This window comes from Tamandua tetradactyla, chromosome 5, assembly GCF_023851605.1.
Source record: "Tamandua tetradactyla isolate mTamTet1 chromosome 5, mTamTet1.pri, whole genome shotgun sequence".
In the NCBI taxonomy this organism is placed as follows: domain Eukaryota; kingdom Metazoa; phylum Chordata; class Mammalia; order Pilosa; family Myrmecophagidae; genus Tamandua; species Tamandua tetradactyla.
In genome coordinates this window covers 76,079,713-76,106,460 of record NC_135331.1, presented here as the reverse complement: position 1 = coordinate 76,106,460, position 26,748 = coordinate 76,079,713, and the positions used below count along the sequence as shown (strand labels likewise).

At 35.6% G+C, this 26,748-nt stretch overlaps 1 long non-coding RNA gene across 1 annotated transcript in view; it reads left to right on the top strand.

Moving 5' to 3' along the window:
• Positions 1–26,748, top strand: part of LOC143682532 (uncharacterized) — a 54,081-nt gene that overhangs the window by 10,529 nt on the left and 16,804 nt on the right. The gene's annotated exons all lie outside the window — the stretch shown is intronic.

The following is a 26,748-nucleotide window of genomic DNA, read 5'->3' as shown; positions in this document are numbered from 1 at the left end:
AGCAAATGTAGCATAAATGATCAACTCAAAAGTTAAAACTGAAAACAGGAAACTTATTTTTTGAAGGCAGCCCAATGTTAATTTAAAATAAGTTAACTCCGATAAATATTCTGGTAATCAACTGGTGTTTGACAAAACATATATTTGAAAACGTATATTTGAAAAAAAGATTGTATTGTACATATCTCAACTTAATAGTGAAGCTTTTAAATGAATGATTAACATGCTAGTTGCAAAACAAAACGTGACATTTTCAATTGTATGTAAATGAGCAAAGGAATAAAGAACAGCCTGTGATCATACAAGAGAAAGGGCAAAACATTTAAAAGTGAGGCATTGTAGGTAGTTCTGATTTTAGAGAAAGGAATAAACCCTGTTATCAGAAGAATTTTAATAAATACTGATTTCCACATCCCCAGAATATGCTCAACTGGTAAGACATTTAATGCAACCAAAGTAACAAACTCAATCCCTTTCTGTGCCAATTATCTTTGCTCTGTTCAATGAACCATCCTTTTGAAATAAATTAATGGTACTTTTGTGAAAATAAAACAACCTATGCTCCAAGCCTAAAACTTGAGAAACAAAAAGAAAGAAAACACTATCAAGACTTTCCTTATTTTTTGCCATTTCTTATTGTTTTCTTTGTTAAAAAGAAATTGACCATAACATGCTGGATTGAAGAAACCATCAGTCAAGTTTTCTTGCCAAGTGGTAGACATTTGAGCCAAACTAGACAATCCATCTCATACCCACACTAGGCAGATCCATCTCCTGATATTTTGAATCTGAACAGAGTGATTCAAAGATGGAAAAAGGCATGATTTAAGTTGTGTTACTATGGTGGAATTCAGATAAGGCTGACAATTAGCTCCTGCTCCCTGGATCCCCAAACTGTCCTTTCTGAGTTGGTTTCTTTAATTTTTCTTTCATCATCATCATTATTATTCAAAACACATCTTTTTGGTTTAAGGAAGCCAACATTTGTTTTTGTTGCTTGGACCAAAGAAGCACAACTCAGACATATGCTATTTTATAACCTGTTTTTGTCAGTATTACATCATATTATAAAGGAGTCTTCAAAAACTGTTAATGCTTTAATATTTTACCACATGAATGTATCACTGTTTTCAAACCAGATCTCTAGTATTAGATATTAACTGGAACTTCAGTGAACATCTTTTTATGTAGATTCATGTGCACATATCTACATTCTGAGGTAAACTTACTCCAGCAAACATTACAAACTTAAGGCTCTTGCTCATCAAGAAAGATTTAATTATGCTCTAGTCATGAGCGTAATTTTATTACAATTCTAAGATATTTAGCTAATTGAACAGGGGAAGGGGTATTTTTTTATTTGAATTCACATACTTCTTTCCTTCCAAATGGATACAATCTTTTCACACTTTGCACTGTGTTTGAATTATGGGATAAAGAAAATAGAATATTTCGCCTTTGATACGCAGTGTGGTCCAGTAGCTTATAGGTCTATCAGACTTCGTTGTCCCAGGGGGTAGTGTGGGGCCTCTCGACCCACTGGCCCCCCAGGAAAAGTGTTTGTTGGGGGGCCTGCTGTTTATCCCCCAGTCCCGGGTTGGCAGATTTCAGTGCGTGCTGGGTCGGCGGTAGTGGCTGCAGTCCCGATTCCAGGGCTTGGATGTGGGAGGGAAATAAATTTGCAAATTAACCTTATAAAGAATTAAAATGCCCTGTCCACACGGAGGATTATAAAGCTAATGAAGTTCCAGGCAGACATGGCTCAGTCAAATGACCAAGTTAGATCACCTGAGGAGACACAGAAATTGGAACAGTTGTTTAGGATTCCGCAGAAAGAAAGGAAGGGCATCTTGAAAATATGGGGAAGCATAAAGAAGAAGCACATGTGGCGCAACCAAATGGCCACGTTAAATGATTTGAGGAGACTCAGAACTCAGAACAACTAATTAAGGTTGTTCATAAGGAGATGAAAAATATGAAGAGGTTACTTGAGCATAAAGAAGAATTTGAAAGAATACATAGAAAGATATCAAACACACAGATGAAAGATACTGTAGACCAAATTGAAAGTATATTACAGACACATAATAGTAGATTTCAAAAGACAGAAAAAAGTATAAGCAAATTGGAAGACAGGATAAATGAACTTGAATGTTCAAAAGAACAAAAGACAAAAAAGATGGAAAACTGCGATGACTTCAGGGAAATGATAGGCAACATGAAGTATATAAATATAAGAATTATTGGAGTCCCAGAGGGAGAGGAGAAGAGTAAAGGGATAGGAAGGTTAGTTGAAGATATAAAGGGGGGAAGCTTCCCAACCCTTATAAAATATATAAATATCCAAACCAAACAAGCCCAATGAATCCCAAATAGAATAAATCTAAGACATATACATATCAGGATGTCAAATCTTGAAGAGAAGTACAAAGTTATGAAAGCAGAACGAGAAAAGAGATTTATTACATACAAGGGAAACTATTAAGACTGAGCTCAGACTATTCAACAGGCACCATGGAGGCAAGAAGGCACTGGTATGATATATTTAAGATTCTGAACGAGAAAGACTTCCCGCTAGGAATTCTTTATTCTGCCAAGTTGTCCTGCAAGATTGAGGGAGATATTAAAATCTTCACTGATAAACAACAGCTGCAAGAATTTGCCAACAGGAGACTTGCCCTACAGGAAATATTAATGGGAGCTCTGTTGATTGTAAAAAGGTGAAAGAGGGAGGTCTGGAGGAGGATATAGAATTGAAGAGAATTAGTAAGGGTAACTTAAAAGGTAAAAAGTGAGAGAGGGAAGAGAATATATAGATCTGATAAATAAAACTATTATTATAAAACTATTGAATAAAGATAATAAATAAAACTATTGAATAAGATGCTAGACTCAAGAACTGTTTTACAATAGTAAACTTGAATATTAGTGGATTAAACTCTCTAACTAAAAGACACAGATTGACAGAAGGGATTAAATAATATGGTCTGTCTACATGTTGCTCATCAGAGACTTATCTTAGACCCAAGGATACAAACAGATTAAATGTGTAAGGGTAGAAATAGATGTTCTATATAAACTGTAACCAAAAGAAAGCACAAGTAGCTATAGTAATATCAGCTAAAATAGATTTTAAATGTTATATCACGAGAGAGAAAATTCTCATATGTTAATTGTGAAAAACATTTGTATCTTTGTATTTTCCTGAAATCAAAAACTTGAAAATGTTCAGTAACACAGATCATTACTATAGCAAAGTTGATGCTTCTAGTAACTTTCTACTTGATTTTTTAAAAATGTGTACAATTTTGATAGCTAACCAAATAGTTTTAGGTTGGTGTTTAACATTTAGAATTCAGGAAATTCTGATATATTTCTAGACATTTTTCTGGCTTGCCTTAAGTTTAAATTGGTTTGTGAAACCTATGGTGCAAACACTTTATAATGATCATATTTTATTTAATATACTTATGGATAAGCTAACCAAAAAGTCCATTTTTGGTGGTTAAGATTTTCGTATATTAATTGTAAAAACATTTATATCTTTATATTTTCCTGAAATCCAAAACTTGAAAATGTTTTGTGGCATAAGTCAATACAATAGCAAGGTTGATATTTGTAATAACTTTTTACTTGATATTTTGAGAATGTTCAGTTTTGAAAGCTAATCAAATAGAATTTAATATAATGTTTAATATTTAGAATTTAAGAAACTTTGATATCTGTATTTATAGATATAAGATGCTAGATCCAAGAATTGCTTTTCCAGTATAATTTTGAATCTTAAAGGACTAATCTTACTAATTAAGAGATACAGATTGACAGAACAGATTAAATAACAATCTTTCCATACATATTACTCATAAGAGACTTTTCTTAGACACAATGATACAAATAGATTGAGAGTGAAAGTATGGAAATAAATGTTCTATGCAAGTTTTAACTAAAAGAAAGAACAAGTATGGTATTGTAGTATTAGATAAAATAGATTTTAAATGTTATGGTATTATAAGAGATAAGATTTTCATGTTAATTGTAAAAACATTTGTCTCTTTATATTTTCTTGAAATAAAAAACTTGAAAACATTCAGAAATATAGGTTAATATAATAGCAAAGTTAATGTTTTTGAGAATGTACACATTTGTAACAGCTAATCAAATAGTAATTAAATTAGAGTTCAATATTTAGAATTCAAGAAACTTTGGTATCTGTATCTCTAAAGTTTTTCTGGTTCACCTTAATTTTAAATTAGTTTATGAAACTTACTGTACAAGCATAGGCTTTGAAATTATTATTTTTTATCTAATATGCCTATGGACAAGCTAACCAAGATGTCCATTTTTGGTGTTTAAAATTTTCATATATTAATTGTAAAAATATTTGTATTTTTATATTTTTCCTAAAATCTAAAACCTGAAACTGTTCAATGGCATAGGTCATTATTATAGCAAGGTTAATATTTGTAATAATTTTCTACTTGATATTTTGAGAAACTTTACAGTTTTTGAAAGTTAATTAAATGGCATTTAAGTTAGCGTTTAATAGAATTTAAGAAACTCTGATATCTGTATTTATAGATATAGAAAAAGATGCTAGACCCAAGATTTGATTTTACAGTAATAATTTTGAATGTTAATAGGCTAAACTCACTAATTAAAAGACACAGATTGACAGAATGGATTAACTAATATGCTCTATCTATATGCTGCTGACAAGAGATTTATCTTAGACCCAAGATACAAACACATTGAAAGTGAAATGATGGAAATAGATGTTCTATAAAAGCTGTAACCAAAAGAAAGCAGAAGCAGCTATAGTAGTATTAGGCAAAATAGATTTTAAATGTTATGATATAAGAGATAAGATTTTCACATGTTATTTGTAAAAACATTGTGTTTATATTTTCTTGAAATAAAAAAACTTGAAAATGTTCAGTAATATAGGTCATTAGAATTGCAAAGTTGATGTTTCCAATAGCTTTCTACTTGATTTTCTGAGAATGTACATAGTTTTCATAGCTAACCTAATGGTATTTAAGTTAGTGTTTAATATTTAGAATTTAAGAAATGCAGATATCTATTTCTGTGGATCTTTTCCTTGTTCAAACTTACTGTACACAGACTTTATAATGATTATGTTTTGTTTGCAATGTCAAAAATTAAAGTATACAATAAAAAGCAAAAAAAGCAAAAGCCATCACATTTATAAAATGTTTAAAAAGCAATATGAGTTTTATATGTTGAATTGGTTTAGACTCATGCATTTATCTAGATTTGGAATTCTTACAAACACCTTGCGTGTATCATATAATGGGACTACTTTTTTCATTTTCTAGCTCTTTTTAAAGGGCTTATCTAGGTTCAGTGAAAATTTGCTTTGAATTCTTTTGAGAAATGTCTTATTATGTTGTTTGACCAATTTGCTTTAGGAATCACTTCTACAACTCAGTACCCTTGATCCAACAATAAATTTAAAAATATAATATTAGCATATTAACATATGACCCAAAAACTGAGAAACATGTTCTTCTATTTCCTGTGAGGTTTTTTTTTTTTTCTGGTTTTCATGTTACGAAAAAAGATACAACAATAAAAGTATCTAAATAATTAAGGGCATATATCATTGAGATATTTGTGGAAACAATAGTCATTAGACATTATACAGCAGACAGTAATTTTACATGTAGTCATCCTGAATTTAGTCATTTCTTTAAATCAACCAGTTACCAAATTTAACTGTTGCCATGCAACTGGTGGAGGTAAAGAAAGTAGCATCCACAAAATGAATTCTAGGTTAGGATTATAATCAGTTTTTATATGGGTGTTTTTTAGATTGTGACTTTAGTTAGATATGAAAAAGAAAGGGGATTAATAAAAATCTAAGCAAATATATGAAGAAATTGACATTAATTGAAAGATAACCTTAGGTTCAAATGCATATATATAGACACAAATCCACATAACTTACTTGTATATAAAATGGTAATAAATCTGGGACTACCTAACATTATTTGACAGCATGATTTAGATCCAAAGCTATAAAGATAGAGCACACTAAAAACTTCTTATCCGAGCTCATACGTGGCTCTTAGAGCTGGATCTCTAGCCTATTAGTAGGAACCCTCCTGTCTTCAACCTCAGCTCACCTCCCACTTAATTCTTACTCATGTACAGCGGGGTAAGCAACTATATTCTTGCTTTGAAACTTTGAAACAAGATCTGAAGCCTTGTTCTATATCTTCCTGATGCCCAGGCCCTTCTAAATTTGCAGCTATAGCCCCTGTCCCAGTTATGAACTCTGTACTCTCTTAGCCTCATGACTGGCATTCTTGCTCGGCTCTCCTAGCTTAAAGGTCTTCTAAGAATAGTGTTGCCTGCCTAGAGTCTCCATTTATCTTTCCATCCACATTCAAGGCATCTTGCTATTTTACCACGGGATCTCTGCTGCTGCTTTTGTGTGGCAATTGTCTAATAGCAAGTGCAAATAATTATAAATAAGTCAGTACTTTGGACAGATCCAGAGTCATTTTCTTCTACTCCTCCTTCTCCTCCTTGTCCTCCACCTCCTCCTCCATCTCCTCCTCCTTCTCCTCCCCTCCTCTTCCTCCTCTTCCTCCTTCTTCTTCCTAAATTGGAGAGTTTTCATTCAGAGCTGCCTCCACCTATTCCATCTAGGAGTAGGGATTGACTATGTAAGCTGCCAAAACATAGAGGGGGTCTCCAAAAATGTTGTGACTTTCTAGTTTTAATGACAGTCAGCAAAAGGATTACTTAACTATTCAGTTTAGAAAATTATAATGACTGCTTTTAGCATACAGTAATTTCAACTTTCTTGCAAACCGTCCAGCATAGCTGATAGCTGATAGATAGAACATACATTTAAATATACAAACATAAATATATAGAAAGATGGATGAGTTTTAAAATAGGTAGATGGATAGATGATAGATAGATGATAGAGTAATCAGGGACACTGATGTCTCTGATATCCCATCAGTCTGTCTATTTACAATTTTTCAATGATGGGCTATAAGACATCTTTGCAATGATCCTCAAACTATTTAATAATTACACTAGTGCCAATTATGCTCAAAAGCAATGTCCAAATGGTATGATTTGAGTTATCTTTAGTTCTGAATCACCTTTTTCCATTTTAATATACATAGCATATGAACATGGAGATGAAATTGAATCGTGGAGGAATCATTGGAAAATCTGCTTGAAATATAGAGGTGGTAGCATAGAGATTCTCAAAGAGAATTAGACTTTGTGTCAAGATACTTGCATCATCCCAACATCACTACTAACAAGTCTGGTGACCATGGATACATTGTACCTCTGGGCCTCAATTTTCTCACTTGTGAAGTGAAAGAGTTTTCTTCCAAAAGTCATTTGAGGATTTCTTCAGTCAAATAATCTGAAAAAATTCAATATTTGGGGGGAAGGTTTAAAAATAAATTCCATTTTGTACATATCGTGTTTGCCCTGTGTCAACTTTCCCTGAATATGATCTATGGTGCTGAGTTGCTGTTGCCATTATGCAAAAAAGAAATTTTAAATTTAGATTTAACTTTTAAAATATGCTATCAATTAGTTTTGCACTATGCTACATAATGATATTTCCAGCAGATGTTATGTAAAATATAGTACTATAACTACTGAATATTCAGGCACACATAGTGCAAATCTTGCAAAAATTCTTAGTGACACTGAAAAAATTTGAATGTTTATAAGAAGCAATACAAGTTAACATGAATTCTTTGTTCCAAATACTTCAGAAAGAAATATAATACTCTGGATATGTTTTTATAGTATACATATAAACTGTATAATAAGATGATGTCTTTAAGGTAAACAGAAAAGTGAATGATATCAGTAGCATCTGTACTTAAAAAAGTAATTCCCAGATGAAATTTCACTGTTTCATCAAAATTCTCTTAGGCAATCTTTCTTGTGAAGAGTTATGACCACAGATTGCATGCTTGGGACAGAAGAAAAAAAGAATCATTATTTAAGAATGCAATTAAATCCATGACTTTGGAAGTGCATTTTATTCTACATAGCTTAGTTATTTAGAGGAAAGCTCAGAATAGAGTATGCTCTTGACATTCACAATGGTAGATCCCAATTTTATAAACACTATTCACATACAATGAGTTTCATTTCACAAAATTCAGTAAATGAGAACCAAAAATAAAGTATCCCTTTACCATCTTCTCTTTAAACTAAACTACTATTTATTCCTCATGTCTCAGCTTTGTCAGGGATAATGATCCTGGCCACCAATATAGTTTTGATCTCATAGCTCCCTGAATCTTCCCTTATAACTCTCATAATACTTTGTTAATAATTCCTTGCTTAATGTGTGTTCCATGGGTGCAAGCTCCTTGATTTCAGGGATCAAGCCTGAATTGCTTACTTACAGATCTCTCTCACTAGCATAGTACCTGTCAGAGTCGCTTAGTGGCTATTTTATGAATGAATGAATAGATGACCCAAAGTGTGTATTTGATTTTTTCAGATCCTTACAAAATTAGCAACAAGAAGCAGAGAATAAAATATTAAGTTGTGATATAGCTGCTGAGCTGCAGGCCAGGGCCACTCACTAGTAACTGATTTAAACCTGAGCACCAATCTGAGGACACACTAAGCTTTAACTAAAAAATTTATAAATTTATTCAAGTAATGGTCTGTGGTAGTTAGATTCAGTTGTCAACTTGGCCAGGTGAAGATACCTAGTTCTGTTGCTGTGGACATGAACCAATGGTACATGAACCTCATCTGTTGCTGATTACATCTGCAATCGGCTAGGAGGCATGCCTGCTGCAAAGAATGATTTTTGACTTAATTGCCTATACTTAAATGAGAGAGCTCAACACAGCACAACCCAAGCAGCTCAGTATACCTCATCTCAGCAATCGCAGCTCATCCCAGGCCTTTGGAGATGTGGAAAGGAATCACCCCAGGGAAAGTTGTTGGAACCCAGAGGCCTGGAGAGAAGGCCAGCAGAGATTACCCTGAGCCTTCCCACGTACGAAAGAACCTCAGTTGAAAGTTAGCTGCCTTTCCTCTGAAGAACTAACAAAATAATTCCCCTTTTATTAAAAGCCTATCCATCCCTGGTGTGTTGCATTCTGGCAGTTAGCGAACTAGAACATGGTTCTTCTTGAGGATCCATGGATATCTAAAAATTTGATTGTTATATACCTGTATTCACAAACTATTGTACAATAGCAGTTTCACCAATAACTTGGTTGTGAGCAAATTATTTAGCCTCTATGAGTCTCAGTTTCTTCATCCATAGAATGGAAATTATAATTTTTTCCATCTTTAAGTCAGATGTGTTGTTCTTGAGAATCAAATGAATAAATCTGTGTGACAATTCCTTGAGTGATCCAGAACTGCGTGGTGTCTGCATACACTGTGATGAGAGCATGAAGTCATAGACCTCTCAAAGAGAGTTGAAGCTACAACGTCGTCTGCTAGGGGGAAGATAAAAATGAACCTGCTGTTTCATAGCTATTTCATTCCAGTTTTCACCAAACTGTTGATTATTGCAATCAATGAATTTACAAGAAGATATTTGCCACAGAACATGGAATGCAGCTTACGTGGTTGAGAGGTATGATAAGAAGCAGAATTTATCCAGGCTTGCAGCTCCAAAGGTTCTAAAGGAAGGAAAATATTCTCAGAAATACATAATACTCTTCATATTAAAGATCGTGACATCTCCCACGGGATCAATTTTAACTGAGTGCAATCTGTCTAAAAAGTTCTTTGAATATTTATGTAATTAATTCAAATGCAAAAACCAATGAACTATATATCCCATAATCAAATCAGTTTCAAGTGAGTGCCCCACATTTTATAAGGACTTTGGTGCCAGCATAGGAAACATTTTCATTATCTTTTCAGGTCCAAACACATGTGCATTATATTGTGCAACTGATAAAATCTTGGTTACACTAACCATGCTCTTCTAATTCACCAGGATGATTGGATGCTGGAAAGGGACTTTGTTCAGATAAAGACATCAAGGAGACTTGGTTCCCATAGGTATTACAGTCAGCTAGACTTCCATTTAAATGCCGCTTCAAACCAGCAGTGTGTTCTTAGGTAAATTAATGAAAACTTTCTGAGCTTCAGTTCTTTATATGTAAAGTGGGAAGTGGAAACAGCTGCTGTTTATGGTTGCTGTGGTTGCTGTGAGTCAGCCAGGGTGTCTGCACTGAGTGTTGGCCCAGCAGTGGGGTTTCTTGACCCTAATACCATGCAGTTTGTGAGTCGGGAGTTCATCTCCGCATGTCTGCCGTGCCCTGGTCTCTGTGTGCACCATAGGCTAGACAGAGGATTTCCTAATAAATCAAACACGTGCTCAATGCAACTGATTATTATTATAATCGTCTCAATAACAGATGTCTTTGATTGTAATATTTTCCTCCTAATGTGGAATCAACACTGTGATGACTGGGATGGCTAAATAAGTTGAAAATCAAGGCAAAGAACACCAGATTATGGACGGGATAGATATGGTCCCGTTCCCTATGTGTTAATATTTGAAACTGATATTTCAGTTAACTGATATCAGATAAACTGATATATCTAAGTACTTTTACTTTGTTTGAGAATGCAAACATCCTGGCAGGGGTCTCTATAAGTAGATGCCAGTATAATAATGATTTTGTGAGCATATTTTAATAGGAGAGTGAAGAGAAAGGTAGTTTGCTCTAGGCATGTGATGGGAGGGGATTCTACCTAAGAAAGGAAAAGTGCACAGGAGAGCAGGCTAGACTAGCTATAAAGATTCATTCTCTTTTTTCAACAAATAATAGTAAATGCCTATTTTTAATAGAACCACAATTTCTTAGACATGTGTTTTGTGCAAGAAATTATCCTCTTTGTGCCTCTATTTTTCCATCTTTAAAGGGGATGATAATAGCTATTCTACATGTGCTGTGAGAATTAAATGCATTAATACATGTAAGATGATTGGAAAAGTGATTGGCATATAGTAAGCATGCAAAATTTTTAGCTATTATTATTATCATTACGTATCAAGTTCTGTTTTAGTCCCTGCAAATATAAAGACCAGTGGGCTACTGTTATCATTAAGGGGTTCGTTCTACTTAATGAGCCAAGAAATAAACCAATAATAACAACCGGTTATGATTGGCTCCATAATGTAAATGTGTGCTATGTGACTTGAGATACCAGAGAAAGGAAGTTCCATTTCATTGAGGGCATTGAGAAAGCTTCACCGAGGAAGTAGCATTTGAGCTGGACACTGAAAAATGTTCAGTGCTTTACCAGATGGAGAGAAGGCATCCTAGGTTGTAAATTGTAGCACAATGTATAAGATTATATTATATTTGCGTGCATAAGAGAGGTTTGTTGGATTACACGAAGGGCGAGGAAATGGCAGAGAATGAAGCAGGTTAGGGTCAGATTACAAAGGCCCATTTAAAATACTGAAGAGTTTAGGATGTCTCTGGCAGGGAATAGGGATAATTGTATGTTTAAAACTGTAACAAATGATAATTTTTTGGAAAGTTTAACTTTGACAGCAATTGTTGAGTCCTCTAAATGCCCTCATTAAGAACTATTTTCACATCCAGACTGTTGGCTAAACAGATAAAGTTTTGCTTATCTTTAATCTTTGGTTCCCAAGGCTAATTACTTTTGCAGCTACTTTTAAGATATGCTGGGAGATGACAGTACTCCTCAATTCATTAAAATGAGTGTCATTTTGGAGATAAACTTTTAACAGATATCATCTACTAATTTACTGATCTTTGTCAGGTATTAACTAGTTACCAGAGTTTAGCCAACTACTCACAACTTGATATTTTAATAGTGAATTTATTTTGGTAATTTAAATTGAGTCACCTATAGTTAAGTAGCTGTCATCTACCTATCGAAGTGGCTGAAAGAATTCCTTCTGCTGTGGTTGGGAAATGTTTTGCAATTTTCACTGATGAGAAGTCATTAATGACTTTTTAAGTAGTCTGATGTGCAAAATACTTCTTTAAATGGAAAGAATTATATAAAAAGCCTAAAAATGAAATTATCAGAAGGCAGCATAGCACCACTAGCCCGCGGTTAAATCCAAGCCACTGGCAAAGAGCAAGAGAACAATAAAGCAGACGCTCATACCCATTTCCTCCTTACCTGTGGCTTAATAAAAAAGGAAAATTCAAATTAAGCTAAATAGATTGAATATAACAATTTCTATCATTCAAATAGAATATTATTATTTTTATCATCACTCTGAGGAATGAAACAAACAGGTAAATGTTAGAATTCTCTTTTTGTTTCTTCTAAATTTTCATTCATTCAAAATGAAAATGTGTTGAGCCAGGAGCTGTATGTGGTAATGAAAATAATTGTACATATGACCCATATCCTCAAGGAGTCATGGTCTGTGAGAGGAAATAAGCATATTCTTAGATAGATAATGAAAAGGCAAGGTGATAAGTGGTAGAAAATCCTACAAAAAAGCTGGCTCTTAGAGGAAGGGAGACTCTAAGATTTTGTGGGAATGACGTTTGAGTTTTTGAAGCCCTGCTCCATGGAATGGTCCACACCAAGTCTCCTTACCTGGAAGTGCAAACCTATGCACTAGGCAGTCTTGCTTGTTTCTTGCTGTCATTTTGGACCCTACACTACTGCTAGTTCCACGGGGCTTGGGGAACACTGTTTGAATTTACTAGTCCCACCACTTCATTTTGAAGAGGTGGAAGGTGAGAGCCCATTGGTGAAAAATCTGCCTGATGTCATGTGGCCAGCCATTGTAGAGCTAGGATTACTGTAGCTAAAATTTCCCCTCTGCCAGATTGAAACTTCTTGCTCTATTACATACTACTGCTCCCAACTTTTCCCTTTTGGTTTTCTGAAAAGGAGATTTTAACTGCAGGAAATAAGACATGGTTCACTTTATGTTGTTGTTTTTTCTTCTTTACCATTGAAATATCTCAAATCTTGCACAAGAGTTTTCTTGTTTGTTTTTCTTACCATCACCACCTTCATATGAAGAGTGCACACATTTACTCGTTTATATTTTGTTGATCTTTTGTGCAAGGAAGTTGAGGCTTAAAATTTGTTCAAGGTCACATCATGGTCAATGAAATGATTAGGGTCCAGACCAGGAAGTCCTCTACTTAAGGACTCTAACTTTCAAATCTATTTCACTGCTTTCTCACATCAAGATGAGTCACAGGTTTCTGCTCTCAAGAAACACAGTCTCATAGGAAGACAAGAGTGAACCAAGTTGAATTAGATTTTTTTCCATGAAGATTTTTTAAAAATCATTTCATCTAAGATTTTACATTTTTAAAGCCTATTTACTAAGACTCTATTTTTATTCCTTTGATTCTTCAAATTAATATGCATCAAAATGGGTTTAATACCTCCTTTCCTCTTTACTTTTAAATTTAATTTGTGAACTATTGCTCTCAGAAGGATTTGCATTGTGTTTATAGCACACACTGAGCCAGAAAGTCAGCAAGTAAATTGTAAGTCAGTCAACATTGTCCCTAAAGTTGATGAATTCTTTTTCCTTACTCGTCTTTTAATGTCTTTCATTGTGAAATATAACACATATACAAAAAAAGCAATACATTTCCAAGTACATTTTAACAAGTAGTTAGTAGAACAGATTTTAAAGTTGGTATGGGTTACTGTTTCACAATATTTTGTTTTTTCTTCTAGCTGCTCCAAGATACTGGAGACCAGTAAAATAAATACCAGTATAAGTCAGCACTCGTACTCATTGGTTAGGCCCAAGCTTCTCTGTATAACTCTACCATCACCTTTGATCGTTCTCCCACTCTTTAGGGGTATTTGGGTTATGCCCATTCTAACATTTTCATATTGAAAGAGGCTGTTGATAATATGGGATAGGGGGATGGAGTTAGTTGATATTCTGGAAGGGATGGCCTCTCTGCATTTCAGGACTTATCTGGTCCAGACTCCAATCTGGAGGTTGTAGGTTTTAGAGAGTTACCCTAGTGCATGCAACCTTTGTAGAATCTTATATAATGCCCTAGGATAGATCATTTAAACAATCCAAACACAGGAACCCCAGAATAAGAATAAGTATTTTAATAATAGAGGAAAAGAGGAACCACAATGTGATCCATATAATACATATTATAATCAAGTTGTAAAAGGTGGGCAGAATCAAGGAAATTATCTGGTTCTTTATGGATGATAAAAACCATAATCTAGTCCTATGGGAGAAGCCTTATTGGAGTTGATACTGATTTTCATGGTAACCCTACAAATTAATATTGTTAATGTTGCTATGGATAAGGCAATGGAGATTCTAGGGGGTTAAGTGATTCCCCAGTTGTCATTGTTGATGAGTGGCAGAACCCTGATCAACATCCCTCTATATCTCTTTTCAAAGACAGCACTTTAGTCACTTCTACACCCAGCCTCATGGCTATTGTTTGAAATATTTTCCACCATTTATTATCTGTCTATTCTAGAGCTATCTTCATAAACACAGCTTATTTTGTAGAATGCTGAATTCTAAAAGCCAAATTCTTATGTTTGTTTTTCTTTTTAATATCTGAATTTCACGTTAGAGTAAAAATTTTCATCTAAGTGTAGAGTCATAGAATGATTTTATTGTGACTGTTGTCACCTTGAATTTCTAATAAAACAGAAGGCAGACATAACAAATTTATAATCTTTGAGGAATGTCAGTATATATTTTAAAACCTGATGTTACCAGAAACTTCTAGTTGGGTTTGAAAAATATATATTGTTATGCTGTATGACATTTTTCTGACCTGTCATGATGATGCCACTCAGTTTCAAAATAACTATTCATGGCTGTTGAAAATATTTTTGCTGAATAAAGAGGCCATTTTGGAAATGAGTGGAGGTTAATATTATGCACATGAGATGCTCAGCTTTCTCACACCCTGTCAGATCTGTGCAATTATTCTACCAACTCACTGCCTGTCCCCGCCTCCACATCATTTCCTTAAATTGCTATGGAAATTAAATCATGAAAGACACTCTTCTTACAAAAATGCCTGCAAGAATCTTCCCTACTTTGCCCTAGCCAATTTGGAATGGAAAGTCAGTCCACATTTCCATGGAACTCAGAAAGGCATGGGCCTGACCTAAAAGGCATAATTTGCCTGACGTTTGTATTCCAGCATCATGTTGTTTCAAAACAAACGTGATGCTCAGATGGAAATCAACATTCTTGGTATAAACTGAAGCATTTAACAAGATTACGGCAGTCACTCTCTAATTGTTCACCCACAGAACCACATCCCATAAGGGCAATTGTAAAATGTCAAAGTCTCATTAGATTATTTCACAGATACATTGATATAACGGGTTTATTTTCTTTCACTTACTTTTTATTTTTTCTTCCAATTGGTGTTGCGTGTTGCACAACTGAGAGATTTTTTTAAAGCTTTATTAAAAGGGGTTTGATGTATACTTAATAGAGGTGAGAAGCTTGCAGATACCACCCCTTTGCCACATCTACTCAGCATCAGAATCTGGGCCTTTGTGCAGGTAACCAGCACTGATGATCCAAAGCATTGAAATGGCTATTGAGAATGAAACATCTGGGTTAGACCACTTTTCATCAGTGAATTTCTAGACCAGAATTTGTTTCTAAACTCCTAGAAACCCTCACATCTGTTCCTTTTATAGATATTTGCTATGCATTCAAGTTTCTAAATACTGAAATGATCTTGAAGCATCAGATGTCTCCCCATACACCTTCAACACCCCCCCCCCCATTAATAGCTACCGGAAGTAATTAGACCAAAGTAACTTGGTAGTTGAGTAGTATAGGTGATATGTTGTGAAAGTAAAGAGATTGGGGCTATCAGACTGTATAAGTATGAGGATAAGAAGCAGCATTAATTACTAAGAGAGTTGTATAGCAGAGGTGATGACTTGAAGGATCTACCTAGGAAAATAACTGAATTTGAGTTATTTAAAATGAGAGAATAGACTAAAGCAGGACTTACTGATTGTCCCCACCAGATCCAGTCACTACTGACCAATCTTCATTCTTTTGGGAAGGTAAGTGCTTCTGAGGGTAACTAAGTGCTTTCCTTTCTGAGATTCAAGATGAAAGTTTCTAGTTTTAGTTATAATTAAAAATATAACTTTCTTCTCTGTAAATACTGTACAAAGAAAGTAAAAAGTAGATAATGGACGCTCAGTTTTTGAAGTTTAGATAAAAAACAGATTGTTTGCTGTTGCTATTTTGGATATGTCTCCAATAAAAATTCTCACGTTGTGGCTCTATAAAATTAGCGCTTGGTTTAATTGAGGAATTTCCTTCCCAGTTGAACTAAATTCTTCAATCTTATTTATGCACTATTAGGCCTTTTTTATGCTTACTTTACTTAAGTAAGACAAAACAAATTTCACTGGTTTTCAACAAATGCTCTTAAGCCCAGCAAATTACGTGAGCTGTTAAGGAAGGCGACCCTAATTTTCATAGAAGATTTTGTAGTTATGCTCCTTTGTCTATAGCTCTTTCTCATCTCTGTTATCCCAATTTTCCATCCCAGTCAGAGAGTTCTCCTGGTTTCATTGTATCTGTCAGACTTTCAATAATGGCACGAAAATAACAGCTCATTTTCAGACTGGAAGACCACGCATGCTTTTAGTCTACCCTCGGTAGTTTAGCAATGGAGTTTTCAGAAGCCTCTGAAAAGACTTTTCCCATTAAACACCCACCATTGGGTAACTGATATGAACCCCAAGAAGCCGAAACTTTGAGCTAATTGAGCACTCCAGGACTTGTCACACTGGAGCTCATCCAGCAAAATGGTTACAGAGAGTAATGATTTATGATTTCACATCCTTGTTCCTTAAATTGAAATTGGAAACAAATGTCGTTCAAATATTCTACCACTTCTTTTGGTAATTGCACACTGAGCAAGAGTCTTGTGGGAGGTTTTGTTCTTTCTGACACAGTATCTTTTGATGATACTTTATGGGAATTGTGCTAAGAAAAAGAAAAATAACACAGCTTTTATTTCTTGTAGCTAAAATAACGCCTTCTTCCACTAGCTCTGAAAAAGCTATAACCAAAATGAAATGTACTTGTATAGCTATTATTTGGGATTTTAGCAATGGAACTAGTTTTATACTGAATATTTACCAGTGAATATTAATATTATTTTTTCATAACTATTTCCTCAAACTTTCTTTGATTGCCATGACTTCTTCCTCATCGTGAAATACATCTAAACAGACATGCTCTACCCTATATTTTTTCTACTATCTATGGTTTCTTCATTTAGACTTTACTGTATTTATGTTACCAAAAAGGTTCTCAATTAGTATTTTATTTCTCATTTGAGACTATAAGTTGGGAAAAAAAGGCAGATATTATCTGTGATCTAGTTTCAGCTTTGTTAAAAATTAGTTTTATAGTTTTGAGAAAACTTCAGTTTCTTATCCACAAAATAAGAAGTCTATAATACACAAACTCTAAAATTTTTCCCAATGCCTACAACTTATGATTCTATGTTGAAGAGCTTTGTTTTTACTCTGCAGTATTTTGTGCATGATATTATGAAAACATAATGGCATAAAAGCACCAATTCAAATGGGTTTAAAGATAGTTAATATTCATGGCAAAAAGTCACATAAGATGAAAAAGCAGAGAAAGTGACATGCCCAACTCTTTCTGTCCTAGACAAGTAAACAATGGCAATATTTTGTAATGAAGAGAGGGATAAATTCCAAATATAATGAGGATAGTTACCTTGTATTAGTTGATGTTTGAATTGAGCATTCTTTTCATAAGTGTTGCTAAAATTTCTATGTTATGGTATAGCAAAAAGAATATTTGGTCTACTTTCCCAAATTTAGTGTTAAAAAACTAAAGAGCATGCCAGAGGACCTGGGTTCGATTCCTGGTGCCTGCCCATGTTAAAAAAAAACAGGGCAGACCATACGGTGGCTCAGCAGGTAAGAGTGCTTGCCTGCCATGCCTGAGGACCCGGGTTCGATTCCCAGTGCCTGCCCATGTAAAAAAAAAAAAAAGGTAAAAAACAAAACAAAACAAAACAAAAACTAAAGACCAGGGGGGGTGTAAGGATAGTTCAGTGGTAGAATTCTTGCCAGCCATAAAGGAGATCTGGATTCAATTCCTGGTCCATGCACTTCCCAAAAAACAAACAAATAAGCAAAACAAACAAACAAATAAACAAAAAAATTCAACAAATGGTGCTGAAATAATGGGATACTCACATGGAAGAATATTGAAATGTGACCCCACCTATACAGCATACAAAAAAAAGAAAGAAAGAAAGAACTAACAACCTCAGCTGAATTAGTTAGGTACAGCTGTCTTATATCATACTAGGAAGTTTGGACTGAATTATCTCTAAGGTTCCTTTCAATTCTGAAAAGTTTATAGTATACTTATAGATATGAATGGGGTGGATTTGTGGAGCCTGAATTTTGGTGTCAGGCAGATCTAGTTTAAAATCTTAACCTTGTTTTTCTCCAGCTGAATGAACTTGGTTAAGCTATCGGCATAACTGGGGTTTCTAGGTCTCAGTTTTATCATCAGTAAAACTTCAGGAGCTTAACTAAATAAAAGTTCTCACTCATTTACTAGTTCAATAGAGGTATTTCAGGTAAGGAGGCTTCTTTTCTTCATGTGTGATTGGGAACTTTGCTTCTTCTACCTCGTTGGATCTACGGGAGAAAAAGAGAACAGAGAAAACTTATTCAAGCCTTGTTCTCTTCTTAAAAGTCTTGGCCTGAAAGTGACATACCACTTTTACTTACATTCCACCACCTTTGAATGGATACGTGCCTATTTTTGGATGCAAGGGGGGTTACAAAATATAGTCCTTATCTCATCAAAAGACTCCTGGAGACCATTCCAAAGAAAAAAAACCTTATTGTCGAAAACTGGAAGACTGCCACAATAGGCATTCATGATTTTTTTTATCATCCCTTTTCTTTCTCCTGGTTAGAGTTCCAGCAATATCAAAACACCCTGATAGACACAATTGCTTCTTTCTCAGATATCATATTCCTAAAGGCATGATATTGGTACGCGGTATATACTTATAACTAATAAGCATTTGAAAATAATTATGCTGATATAAAGTTATATAAGAACTATTTAGGGAAAATGCCAATAATAACCTTTGCTTTGAAAATGCTTCTGGCATATCACACATTTCACTGTTATAGAGAAGAATTTCTTATCCTCATAATTTCACAAATTATTCTGCATTTATCTTCTGTGTTGGTTTGAAAGGATGTATGTCCCCTAGAAAAGCCATGTTTTAATCTAAATCTCATTTCATAAAGACAGAATAATCCTTATTCAATACTGTATGTTTGAAACTGTAATCAGATCATCTCCTTGGAGATGTGATTAAATCAAGAGTGGTTGTTAAACTGGATTAGGTTAGGACATGTCTTCACCTATTTGGGTGGGTCTTGATTGGTTTACTGGGGTCCTATAAAAGAGGAAACATTTTGGAGAATGGAGATTCAGAGAGAACAGAGCACAACGACATAACCACTAGAAGCAGAGTCCACCAGCCAGCGACCTTTGGAGATGAAGAAGGAAAATGCCTCCTGGGGAGCTTCATGAAACAGGAAGCCAGGAGAAGAAGGTAGCAGATGACGCCGTGTTCGCCACGTGCCCTTCCAGATGAGAGAGGAATCCTGACTGTGTTCACCATGTGCCCTTCCAGATGAGAGAGGAATCCTGAACTTCATCGGCCTTCTTGAACTAAGGTATCTTTCCTTGGATGCCTTCGATTGGGCATCTCTATAGACTTTTAAATTGGGACATTTTCTCGGCCTTACAAGTGTAAACTAGCAACTTATTAAATTCCCCTTTTTAAATGCCATTCCATTTCTGGTATATTGCATCCTGGCAGCTAGCAAACTAGAACATCTTCTTAATACCTTTTTGTAAAGTTTGCTGTTCATTCAAGTGCTCTTGAAAGTAAATTGACAAATAATATTTCAGTCTTACATGAACAAATTCAGAGGCATGGAGTATGATTATTTTCAGATATTTCTGAGCCAAAGTTGTATGCTTTGTTTTGTTTGTGTGTCACAAGACCAACAACATATTTCAAGAATTTCCTTAGATTTCTTAGGGATTATGGCATATAAATAAATCAACCTTTAGCCTTCAGTTTCATGACCGCTGATTTTCAAAGGAAACAAAATAACCTTTGTATTCCCTGAAAGCTGCATGTTATTTTTTAATTATTGCTGCATTATAGTCGTCAGTAATATCTATCAGTAGAAGTCCAAGTGGCTGAAATACGACTTGCAACTTCATCTCCTATGCAAGCGAGTTTTTGTTCTGAAACATATGTCCGAATATTAGAAATCGTAGTCTGCCGGTCCGTATTTGTGTTCAGTTGGAACATACCATGCTGTTTTCCCTACTGTGGACCGTCATTCATTTTTGTATTCATACTGCCACTGGAGAGAAGAGGAAGGGAGAAGCTTCCATGCTGACTTTTCTACTGATAGAATTGCCAGCAGGAACATGTTTGATTCAATTAACTTAAACACTTACTGAACACAGTCACTGGCCTAAATACTAGCACAGCAATAAAAAAATATGGCCTTTGTATATGAGACGCTTATTTTGGGTGAAGAGACAAATATATAGACACATGATTGCAGTCTTCTGTTAAAAGGTCTATAATATTCGAAGTTTTATACAGGTATTATAGGAGATTTCCTCCTGATATCAAAAATTCAAATAAACACAACAAAATAAAAACTATTAGCACAATGAGATTCTACTACACACCCAGTAGATTGGCAAAACTGAAAATATCAAATTTTGAGAAGATCTGGAGAAAGAGGAATTTGAACGTTATTGGTATGAGTGCAAAATGTGAACCTACAACCACCTTAAAGCCCAGAAATTCAGCTCCTAATATTTACCCCCAGTACATGAAAACATATATTCCCCAAAATTTTTGTACAAGAATGTTCATAGCAGCTTTAGTCATTCTATGTGTTCATCACTGGGAGAAGGGCTAAACAATGGGGTATTGTTTAACAATAAAAGGGAACAGATTATCGATGCACACAGTAATTCGAATGAACCTCAAAAACATTATATTGAGTGAAAAAGTCTTAAATGAATGAATCCACACTCTACTATTCCATTTACATGACACTCTAGAACAGGCAAATAGAATCTATATGGAAAAATATCAGAAACAGTGTTCGACTCTGGAGGTATGTAGATGGATTGATTAGGAATGGGCATGAAGGAAGATTGTATACACTGGATAGGGGTTTGGATTATGCAGACATGTACATTTGTCAAAACTCAGCAAATGTAAATATAAAAGTTTGCATTTCATTGTATATAAATTTCATCTCAAAGGAAAAAAAATATTGTCAACAAATACTGAACTCTAGATAATGAAATGCATCATGAAATTTTTAGTTAGATGTGATTTACATTGAAATGCACAAAAATAACATTGCTTAATGGAAGGGTTGAGGGATCTGTAGATGCACGGACATGCTAAAACAGAGTACAACGTTTATGGAATAATCTAGTGGTGGGTATACAGGTATTCACTGCAAAATTCTTTAAACTTCACTGTATGTTTAAATATATTCATAATAGTACAGGTAGCACAAATAGAAGATAAGTGATCCATCCTTTATGCTCTGTCACTGAAGCGCCTATGGAAACTATTTCCATCACAGATTCCTTCATTCCTTTCCCTCTTCAATCTTTGTACTTTTCCTCCCTCAAGTTATAAATATGCTTAGTTTTCCATGATTTAAAGCAAATTCATTCCTCAACTTGATTTTCAATCTGCTCTTAATTTTTTTTCCTAGCAAACTTTTCTTTTGAGTGAATGAGTATGTACATTTGCCTTCCCACTAGCTTTCTTTTCTTGCCCCCTAGCAGTTTGAAGCTCTTTGTTATTATGCAATTAAAACTGCTCTCTCCATGGTTACCAATAAGCACCTAATTGCCAAATCCAATGCTCTTTTCTCAATCTTCAACTGTTGGGTTTCAGGTCACAGAGGCAGCTGGTTGGGGTCAGAACAGGATGTGGTTAAAAAATGACAAAACACTGCACCCTGCTTCCTGCGGCAGGCACCCACACATCGTCAAAGAAGCACATGGAAGTCACAACACGCCAGCCCCTGAGACGCATTTTTCCTGCTCCTCTACTCCAAACATTCGCTGTTGCTGACCATCCCAATGGAAAACCTCTCTTCTGGTTTTGATTGAGATTTGTTTGTATTCTTCCTTCTTTATCCTTCCATTTGCTGACTGTTAATGCTCCTTTCTCTTTAATATTTCCACGTTTAAATGAATTTGCTTTTCATTGATTTTAATGGCATTTATATATGTTAGATCTCAAGAAGACTCGGGGGCTAACTGATGACAGGCGAAGGGATTTATTCAGGGGCTAGTACGGTGGAGTCTGAAGTCAGACTTCAGTCTGCCTGGGGAGAACAGTGGGGGAACTTTTATAGCTGGGGACTGGACGACAAGATGGTGATGCCAGGTTTTTGTCGGGAGTGGGAAGTTGGGGAGTTGGCAGCTCTTCATTGGCCATTGGCGAGGTTTAAAAATCATTTTGACTGTAACTGCTGGAAGGCGGAGATCATAGGAATCAGCTGCAAGGGGGCGTGTCTTAGGATCGGGTATAAGGCTGCTGTGTGGGAATATTTGTTAGAGCCAGTCATGTTATGTGGGGAGGAGTCTTGCCTAAATATGTATATATATATAATAGCCTCAGATAGATCAGTTAAGGCTCCAGACAAAGCAGATGTACGTATATATGCATAAATACATATATGTAATTATGTATGTACCAGCACCCTTAGCCCATAGGTCAGGAGATACATTTGGAGTTCTCTTGGATTCAACCGAGTTCTGATTTCTACACTGAGTGATAATTTTCAAACTCTCTCTAAGCAATGGATATTATTTTTAAAGTTTGACATGGAAACTCAGAAGACTAAAATATATAGGCCCTCAATCCATAAAAAGTAGGAAAAAAAAGCCAAGCTGCTCTGGCGTTGAGGGGTGGGAGAAGGTCAGAGGATGCACCCTTGTTGTAGGCGGGACTGCCCACCTCACTGTCCCCAAGGGGGTGTCTGAGGAGTCTGTGCCTGGGACAGTGCTTCTCAAACTTCACTTGCTTGCGCATCCAAGGCCTCCTGTGAAAGTGAAGATGCCGGCCCAGCCGTTCTGCCGTGGGCTCTGGGCACGGCCGGGTGCTGAGGGCTGCTGGCCTGGGCACTTTGCTTTACTGAGCAATACCACTTTTAAGTTTATTATATTCTAGAGAATATTCTGATTGTTTTGTCCTTAGGAGATGTGTGTTAATTTCTTTAGAGATTCAGAAAGCAGATATTTTATTCTCTGTCATGCATAATTATTCCTTTAATGTATTTTCAATTCTCTAAGTTCCATTTGGGGTTAGGTATTGGCCAGGAAAAATGATGGAGATGGTATCAGGAGTCTGCTTTCAGGAATCAAAGTTAGTAAATAAGGAAGGAAGATCTAGAGGCAACAACACTTAAAAACGAAAATAAAATAAAAACTTTTCAAGGAAACTCAAACCATATTTGCAACTGGTAACTTGCAGGCTCAATTACAGGAAGAGCCCACGGAGGCACCAAGCTGCAATGTGTGGTTAATTGCTCTACCTGGATTCAGATAATTCTTCTCTGTCTTAGCATGGCAATGCAGAAAATCTATTTGGTGGAGATAACTCTTGATGTAAATCATTTCCTGAATCAGAAGTTAGGGTAAGGGTTAGCTTGAATGGTGCGAGCTGCAGAATTGGAGGATTCAGAATAAGGAATATTTCATTTCCTAACCCAACTCTAAGACCTCATTTCTTCCCTGTCTCTATGACCTTTCCTTTGATCTTCAACTCTGCTTCAACTCCCAGGTAGATGATTTCCACATCTGTTTCTTCCGCCTTCATCTTTTTGGAGTCTTTAATTCTGCTCCTAGCTTTCTGTAGTCCTACTTTCCTTTAATCTCTAGACACACGTCTTCAGCCCTCATTCCATATACTGTGGATACTGGGGGATGTTTATTCCCACCCCACTCCGTTTTAAAGCTGTCCCAGGGGTTTTTTCAAAAACCTAGATAGCTCTTGCTCCAAAATTCCTGGTTAGTGTTAAATGTCCCTTCATATAACATCATCCCTACTGCAAATGTGTCCGCACAGCTTTGCCCTAGGCAAAGTTACTGCCTCTCCTATTTCCATGTGCCAAAGTCCTACAAACACAGTGGTAAACTTTTATGGAAGATTTATGTAGAATGGAGAAGATTCACAGAAAATCAGAAGAGGAAACAGTGAGATTCTGGTGCTTTGTGGGCATTTTCGCCTGCTAGATCCTTTTCTCTCCCACCGCTCTTCCTCTCAGCACTCAGTTCACAACCGCCACCTCCCACCATGTTCCATCACACCAGAAAGCAGTGCAAACTAGCTCCTTTGTCTCAATCTTCCCTTTTCTGGGGTTGCACAAGGTTCTTCTCTTTTCATAACTAATAAAGGTCAATCAAGGTATTATCCTAAGATAAAAACGTATTTTTATTTTTCTCCCTAAAATTTCCTGGCTTTCTAGGACAGTCACCTCAAAATTAATTATAACATTTTTCTCTCCCCACAAGTATGGGGAAAGTGTTATGAAAACAACAGTAAAAATGAAAGTATGACAGCTGTCCACAACATAGAAAAATCTTGGAAATGTCATATTCAGTGTTAAAGGGAAGTTACAGAAAGACATGTGACACCATTTTTAAAGGCTAAAAAAATCTTTTTAAAAAAACATTTATCTTTAAAAAGAGCTTTTAGCCCCAAAATAAGACAGTGTTTTTTCTAGAGGGGTAGAAGGGAGGTGTGAGGATGAAATGGGACAGGAGCCTGCAGGTAGCTTTTATGCTAATAGTGATGTTCCACTTCAATACTTAGATAAGAGTAGTTAGGTTTTATTCTGTGTGTGTGCTTCATAAATGCTACATGTGGCCCATAAGTTCCTTGTAAAGTAAAATGAAGAGGTATGCAGAGGATTCTCTGGTTCCACAAATATTAAATTTGTATTTGGAGAAGTGAATTCAAGGAAGCACATAGAGATAGTGACTCTTGAGCTAATACCAAAAGACAAATGGCCATTTCCATCTGTAAGGCCCACCCACAATGCTGAGTCAGTCCGTCTGAAATAAACCCATTTTCTCTTCTTGATCAACCCAGGCCAATTTCTCCTATCTGTCAGAAACTGTCTTCCCAAAATATCACCCAAATAACCTGCCGATAAGACGAAACTGTTCATTACTTATTGCAGTAAGGGAGAGCACTACCTCAATAGTCTTAGCATCTCTAGGAGGAAAGAGAAAGTTCAGATATTTACAGAGATTCTGGCTTCTGGTTCAAGACAGACTTTCAGTGTGGTATCTAAGGGAAGGAGTGGTATATGTGGTTAGCATTGGGTAAAGATCATGATTAATAGTTGAGAATTGGTGGACCCAGCAAGGGGAAGGTTTTGATGCAAGGGTCCATGATGTTTTGGGGGGTATAAACTGTGGTGTGATGCTTTCTACTGAGGGCTTTATGGGGGCTTTCAGGAAGTTCCCAGAATAAACAATAAAGTTATTTGTCACTTATATCTTCTAGGTTAGCAGTTTCCTGGAATAGAAAAATTTGATGAAGATGGTGAAATAGTGAAGTCACATTAATGTAGAGAGTAGGTTGTATAGGTGGTTTCAGATTTTCAGCTACCCTTTCAAAGGTAGCACTAGTTCAGTGGCTGAGAAATTTCAAACAGGCTCAAGCGGTTATCCTGGAGGTTATTCTTATGCACTATAGATATCCCTTTTTAGTTAATGGTGCATTGGAGTGGCTGGATGGAAGTACCTGAAACTGTTGAGCTATGTCCCAGTAGCCTTGATTCTTGAAGATGATTGTATAATGATATAGCTTTTGCAATGTGACCCTGTGATTGTGAAAACTTTGTATCTGATGCTTCTTTTATCCAGAGTATGGACAAATAAATAAAAAACAAGGATAAGAAAGAAACAAATAATGAGACAGGATAAAAGGTAAAGAATTGGGTACACTGAAATACTGGTGGCCAATGGTGGGGGTAGGGGTATGGGATGCATGAGGGTTTTTTTTTTTTTTTCATTTCTTTTTCTGGAGTGAGGCAAATATTCTACAAATGATCATGAATCCACAAATATGTGATGATATTGTGAGCCATTGATTGTACACCATGTATGGACTGTTTGTGTGTGAAGATTTCTCAATAAAAGTATTTTCTTAAAAAAAGCCAATGTTAGTTAGCAAATGGGAAAAGGGGGATTAAATTTAGAGTCAGAAATCTTGTGTCTGCATCTGAATTTCTCCCTTATGTATCTCTGGCAACTGGAAAAAGTCATGGAATCTCTTTAAATCTCAGTTTCTTTGCCTTTGCAAAGGGGCCCATGTTTCACTCTTAGGATCTATGCCAGCACACAATGAGGAAAGGTTGGGCTTGAAAGTATTAGTTCACACAGCAGTCCAAATTGGCCACAAATTCAACTCTGAATGAAGACACTTCTCCCCATATGGTATAATATACACAAGTTTCACCTCACAGTGCCCAAAACCTTTCAAATAATAGTGAAAATTCTGAAAGAAAAACAAAGTCTTTGTCTACTTATAACATGATTAAAAGCAATGACTATTGATCTTAAATTTAAATTCTACC